Source organism: Octodon degus, unplaced genomic scaffold (genome assembly GCF_000260255.1).
Source record: "Octodon degus isolate 3935 unplaced genomic scaffold, OctDeg1.0 scaffold00006, whole genome shotgun sequence".
NCBI lineage: Eukaryota > Metazoa > Chordata > Mammalia > Rodentia > Octodontidae > Octodon > Octodon degus.
The window spans coordinates 17,323,269-17,330,523 of NW_004524582.1; the positions used below are offsets into that span (position 1 = coordinate 17,323,269).

The 7,255-nt window shown below is 37.2% G+C and overlaps 1 protein-coding gene across 1 annotated transcript in view; it reads right to left on the reverse strand.

Moving 5' to 3' along the window:
• Positions 1–7,255, reverse strand: part of Slit2 (slit guidance ligand 2) — a 390,230-nt gene that overhangs the window by 339,020 nt on the left and 43,955 nt on the right. The window lies entirely within an intron of this gene.

Consider the following 7,255-nt stretch of genomic DNA (forward strand, 5'->3'; position numbering starts at 1 on the left):
TTTTTTTTCTCTAAACTAAAATTTCAGTATTCAGGTTTAACGACAATGTCGACATTTGTAAAAATAAGTAAATTATGGGTTAAAGCTAGAATTTTATCCTTTGTCTCTAAAAGGTCCAATATCACTGGTACGTGCTATGACATAAAACATACCATAGTATATAGTAAATAATGATAGAGTATAGTACAATACATAATTTATAAGAATAGCGTATGGTATAGAGTAGAAACTATACTGTAGTCCACATACTGTAAGATTAGGGACTACAAAAACTACAGAGCTTAATTTTGTATTTTGAAAATTCAATGTGGCAGATTCAATTTTTCATGTATAAAACTGCACATTCACTTTTCTTTTTTATGTTGAGCTTCTAGCAAATTTATCATATTCTAACAAGCCTGTACCAGAAACTAAGTTAAAAAGAAAACAGAAAGATCTGCATAGGAGGAAAATACATATAAATTTATTCTCTTGCTAAAAATAAATAAGATATGTATTTTTCTTGCAATTTAAAATAGATGATCATGTCCCATGTCATTTCAGTTACTAAATATGTGGAAAAAAGGAGCAAAATATTTTACAATTGAGAAAAAAGAGGATGGATGTATATTTCTGAGTGTGCGTGTGCCCCACTACGTGTATGTGAGACTCCCCAAATGCCATTATCATATTTCACAACCTAAACTATTTAGATATGTAGCTAGTTAGGGAGTTTAGATTTCAAAATAATAGTTGTAGAGAAATTATGAGTTTTATGTATTCTGAACTGAAAATGAATGCCCTCGCAATACATAAGACCATGTTCCTTGTCAAGATGAATGGAAATCTCTGAATACATTTTTTTTATAATCTCGAGGAATGTCTTATGACAAAATACACTCTGTATAATTCAAATAAGTAAAACCATTCCTCTTTCTTTATTGAGAATAGAACACAGGACCAAACAATTATAGAAATTCAATACGATCCTAAATGTTTCATTATGGTAGAGCTTGAACTTAGTTGAAGATCTTCAGGTTTTTTTTAAAAAAGCAAGGTATGTTTTTTTAAAGATTCATATAGAACAGTCACATGATTTTCATTATTACATAAATTTGATTAGTTTGAAAGTTAGGACAACTGGTTTTGTATCTCTATTAACCTAATCATAATGTGCTTCAAGTAAGGATATTTATAAGCATCAATGTTCTGTATGTCTATATTGACTTTTCTCGTGATGAGGTTATATTTTGAAGTTTTACTTGAAATCTATCACACATCTGAAAATAATGACCCTGACTTCAGAATTTTCTAGGCATGATCATAATAGTTATATACATGTAGAGTTATTGATTAAAAGATAAGTAGTATAAAATGTTTGTCATTTTTGTAGGGTCTGTTCTGGGTCTTGTAGACAGATACAGCAAGGAAAGGATTTTGGCTTTAACTTAGGGGTCCCTGCACTCAGGCCAGGTAACCACAATAGAATATGGCATTGGCTCCCCCTGTTGGACCTGAAATGTCCACCTTTCTGACCATCACACCACAGAACTTGACAGAATGTCTCAAAGATGTAGAAGGTTGCTACACCAGAAATTTAACTGAACCATATTTTTAGATAAAAGAGAAGTAATAAAAATCCACATATAGAGGAAAAACAAGAGTTTTTAGTCCAGTGAAGCAGGTGAAACATCCAAGTGAGATATAGAATCACAGGGATGCTATTATGTTGTTCCTCATCAAAAAATAGTAAAAACAAAACCGACAACCAACAAAATTCATTATTTGAATCAAGTATACAAGAAAACAAAACAGCTGTTCCTCAAAAGAATGTGCTTTCAAATAGCATTTTGGTGACAAAATTTGGTTTTGTCCTTGTTGATAAACATTAAACAGAACTTTTTAAAGAAGTGTGTACCTCCTCACCCCAGTGCAGTATAGAGGCTTTATCTACTTAAAAACAACTTTGTCATGATTCCATTGTTGGCTAGGTGGTCATGACCTGCCTGTCCCAGCATTTCTGAGAATAGCTGCAAGGGAAAATGAGCAAAGTATCTGATACAATTCCTACTCACTAAGTGTACAGGAAAGTGGAGAAAACAACCACTGAAATAAATGTTGAATTACAGCAACAATAGCAGTAATTTTACACAAATTGAAAAAATATAAGTTCAGTCCCCAATTTCCAAACAAAAGTATTGCTATCAAGCTCTGATACTGTCTCACTTTAGCAAGGGCTCCACCCCCGCAGCCAAAGTCTACTATGAAAAACAGCACCACTTTTACAGAGGTCACACCCAGTTTAAAGGTTGGATAATAGAAAATAAAATAAAAAAATTACAACTAAGTTCTAAAACTTCCGTTAACTTCCGTTAACATATAAAGACATTCTCAACATATTGTACTATATTTAACTCATAAATATTTTTAGCATTGCCTCATTACTCCTCTTAAGTTTGGGTTATTTAGAGCCTGATCAATGGGCTTATCAAGAAATCCAGAGTGCTAAAGGGGTGAAATGCCCTGACCTACCAGGAATCCACAAAAGCACATTGATTGTCTTTTAAAGAACAGGTTTGAAGGCAACTTCAAACTTTAGGGTCCTGCTATCCTGATAGGTACACAGAAGGGTGCAGGGGCCATTGTGAAAGGAAAACAAAAGGAAGAGACAAACAGTGAAACTGGTTTCCCCTAAGAATTCCTATCAGACCATTTCTTTCCAGAAAACAAACACAACATACCCATCCTTGGTGCTCTTTTCTTCAGTATTCCTTTACGATCCAGCTCTCAGGCAAACATTGGTACTGTCTCTTGGATACATATGGATTAAATAGACTGTGCGGAATGGGCTGGGAGCTGAACCAATATTTACAGCATTGTTTCTGTGGGAAAACACGCTCGGAGTTCTGAACAGCTTACAAACATTTGTAATATACTGATATAAAAAATTTCTTATGGGATGTATTATGAAGACAGGATGTCAGTTGCAACTAACTCAGTTAATTTATGCAGGTCTCCCTCTTGTTTTAACCTCCCATTCTTTCTTCTTCATCTAGCGAGGGAATGAAAACCCCTCTGCATGTCTATAGGTATCAGTTTTTTGTTTGAAAAAAATGCTCTGACTCGAAAATTTTTATTAGTAATGTGAACACACAATAAATCTCTAGCAATCTTAATGAAATGCTGACCCATTTCATTTAGCCATTGGCATTCACTAGAAAGACGATTGTGCCTGGAGAATCTCAAAAATGCAGTCTTCCACATTTTGCTGTTTACTGAACACAGATGCCACTGTACCAAGCTTCTCATTTATCTGAAATGACTGGTCATTTGCTGGAAAAAGCTCCTTCAAAACATCCAAGCACTTAGCGTTCAAGTCAAAGGGAGAGACTCTCCTCTAGACTCAAGAGTAGCCATTAGAACATCTTTGAAAGATAAAATGGTTGCAAATAAACACCTCCTTCTCAAATTTTATGATTCAGGAAAACTAAATATTTCCTGTCAGATAAATAATTCAATTATCAAATTATTATTAAATATATGAACCTCTTTTCAAACTCAGTGGCACCACTCATCTATTTTTAACTATTTTAAAGCACTTTATTAGCAATCTCGTACTATATCTAAGGCTGTTTTTTTTTTTTTCTATCACTATTTTGTATTCCTCAAAAATAAAAAGATGCAATACTTTATCAAGGCAGAATGTAACAAAGATTTTTTTAAAAAGAAATAAGGGTGGATAAATGTAGTGAGAAATATATGTAAAATAAGGAAACTACTTGTAAAAAGAGTTATAAAAGAAAACTTGAACCATGGATTGTTTTTAAATGACAGTACACAAGTCATAGTGGCAGTGAACCACCTTCAAGGACAATTCCAAGAGATGCTGACTACACATAACGTAATGTGTGCGTGCATGCGGGACAGTCAGCCTTTGCCTTAGCAGACCCTCAAGGGCGATCTCACACTGATACCACTCAGTCACAAGCAGAACATTTCCAATTGGAAATGGCATCTTCTGCATCCACTTCTCTGTGGTTTCAATGTACTTATGGAGTCTGCACTCGCTTTGCTTTTCAGGGTTTCAATTCAGCTACACACATTAAAAGAAAGTCTCCAACTATTCAACCAGCACCTCACACCGCACCAAGTCACGGGCGCATAGTAGTGCAAACGAAGCAGACATTTAGTCAGCTAATGCACGTTATTGTTTACATCCACAAAACTAGGCATTCAATAAAAAAATGGGAGGTGGTTACTTCCTGAAGCTTGTGTGGTATCTGTAGTCTAGCATCACAGGATGGGATATAAGGGCACGGTGGGGTTGTTTACCCGCCAATCACTTGTCAGTCTTGTGGGTTCTCTACAAACAACCCTTGTACTAGGAAACCCCTTTAGCAATCACTGTAATTAGAACTTTTAAACACAGCAATACACACATTTTCTAAAACTACAGACACAAAAGGTAACGGAATGCCATGGTAACTACTATGTCACTGAAAAACTACATTTAAAATTTGTTTCCTGTTCAGATCATCCATTATTCCTTATTTTATTCTCTTTATATGCAACATTATACTCACAGTATTTCTTCTTCAAGGTTTTTTATTATATGTAAATTGAATATTAAAATAAGTGAAACGTTAAATAATATTGCTGCATTCAAATAGAACATGAATGGCCTGGGGAGACGGTTCAGCAGCACAAGAACCTGCCTGGCAAGTGCAAAGTCCTGAGTTCCATCCCTGGTACCAACCCCCGCAAAAAAGAAATAGAATATGAACTGCTTGGTTTGTTCTCATAAGCATAGCAGAAGGAAAAATAATGAGAATCCATCCAGCTTCCAGTGGTTCTAGACTAGAACAGGCATAGGAAATGTCAATGAGCAACAATCCATAGGCAACTTCTCTGAACACAATTCTGGCTCAGGACATTATTTTGGGTTGAACTGATCTCACCAATGGCAAAAACATAAAAATATAGTGAAAAATACCTCCTCCAGAGCACTGTGTGGCAAAAGATGATAATTTAATTGTATAACTGATAACACTTTACCTAATAATATCTGCCCTCCTTGTCTTCCTTTCTTAGAAAAGGTGATTTTTAAAAAATCAAGACTGTAAATTTAAGATTTTCTTATAACTACATTTTCTAAAGTGAGCACAAGTTTAAGACTTTTAGGAAAAAATGACCGTGTGCAGAGAGGACTATTTTGAAATTACCTTCTTAAAAATATTTCAAACATAAGACATTGTAAGAATTTGTTGAGTTTTTGTTCCACTTGAAGTTGTTTTTCAGGTGCTTCTAGTAACTTTTGAGGGCAGTGACAAGGAATGGTTTGAACTGGCAACAAAAGAGTTGAACTTCCCCAGTTCCACCCCCCCCCAAAAAAAAAAGAGTTGAACTGGATGGACCAGATACGCAGATTAATTGTCATCCTCTGTCCAAGTGCAAACCTGACCCCAGATCTTTTCTCAAGAGTCAGGGGCAAAGCGAACATCCGTAGCAGAAAGTGATGTTGTTCAACTTAAAGTTTCATAATATCTTTCCACTGAGATGGAAATTGGAATTCATCACCCCAGTGGCTTTTAAAATTAAGATTATTGTGTGCATAGTATTTTAGAGTGGGGCCTCACATGGTTTTGAAACATAGTTGACTCCTTATCATCATGGTTTGAAAGAGAAATTCTGTTTAAAATACGGATTGGTATTTTGTATCATAGCAACTATTAAATGGAATTCAGAGGTGAAAACACTAAAATGAGAAGCGTGTAACACAAGGTTCTTGTGTGATTTCACAACAGTGGAGAACTGCTGCCTGGAGGGCCCCCAGCCCTCTGCCAAGGTCCTGCAAGGCAGTAGCTCGAGTGTCAGATTATTCTAGTCTTTCTGAGCTGCCTGTTCTTTGATTATTCCTTGAAATAACAATACATCATACATTTCAAATTGTTTCATTAAACAGCAGTTTGGTTCTCTCCCCTAAACACCCCAAGTTTCTTCAACGTTCATGTCTACTCGTTTACCCCTGACTGTCTTTCATTTTGCCAATGTTGCAATTAGGACTTCACTTCTAAACATGAGCAACGATCTGTTTTACAGCTGTGAGAAGACACTAAGTTCATTCATAACTGTCGCGGTTGCATTTCTCTTATTGCTGAAACAAAATATCCCACGCCCCAAGTTAAGGGGGGGAAGATTTATTTAGCTCACAGTTTGTAGTCATTTCAGCCCATAAGTATCTGGCTCCCAGGCACAGCGGCATGGCAGACGGGCATTAGAGGAGATGCAGTTTGTGCCAGGCAGAAGGGAACAAAGCAACAAGGCATGGCCACAGCTCTTCTTATCCCTTGTGTCCAGGACACTTTAGGCAGGCACACTCATACCCTTAGTCCTAATGCCCTTCATTTTAGTATCCTACCATGAATCAATTCTAGCATCAAACACTCTAGATCCAGCCACATGGAGAAAGCCCCACCAGTGGTTGTCTGATGTAGCTTTGGGGGAACACCTAAACACAAGCCATAGCAATAACTCTATCATTTATTAACTAGGATAGTCAATTTTCAGCTGTCTTAGCCATACACCTGTGGGAAGCCATTAACTGGTATCCATTTTATAATAGTGTCAGCCATTTTCTTAAGTTTCTAGTCCCCTGCTGAGTTAAGTTTCTGCTCCTTCCTGCCTTGCCCATTCGCTATCAATCACGTGCTATGCCCCAGGGGTGGGACGTTCCTCCATTGCCTAGATACCTGCTGATGTCAAGAGCCGAGACTTCCTCATTCCTACACTCCCTATATATACCCAGCACCTCCCCTGAATAAACGAGACTTGATCAGACTCTCCTATCTTGTCTCCATTTCTCACGTCTCCTGTCTTTCGTCCCCTCCTCAATTCCCTGCTCCTCTCCCAGGTGACCTTCGTTGACTAACCCGGGGGTCAGGACAAGTGGCGCCCAACGTGTGGGGCACCTGGTACGGAGGATTCAGCGATGGAACCATCCCAGTGAGTGCGCAAGAGTGAAAATAAAAGAGGCCAGCACCGCAGTAGCCTGCTGAGATGTCTGAACCTCCGTAAGCGGACAGCACTCCCTTTCCATTTTCCTTCAGCAATAGGACAGGCATTAAGCGAACATAAGATATTTGTTGAAAGCCTGAGTAAAGCATTAAAGGCACAAGGAATAAAGGTTAAAATTAAGGATTTGTGTCAATATTTTGGATATATTAAACAAGTTTGCCCATGGTTCCTTATTGAAGGAACTATTGATCAGAGGCAATGG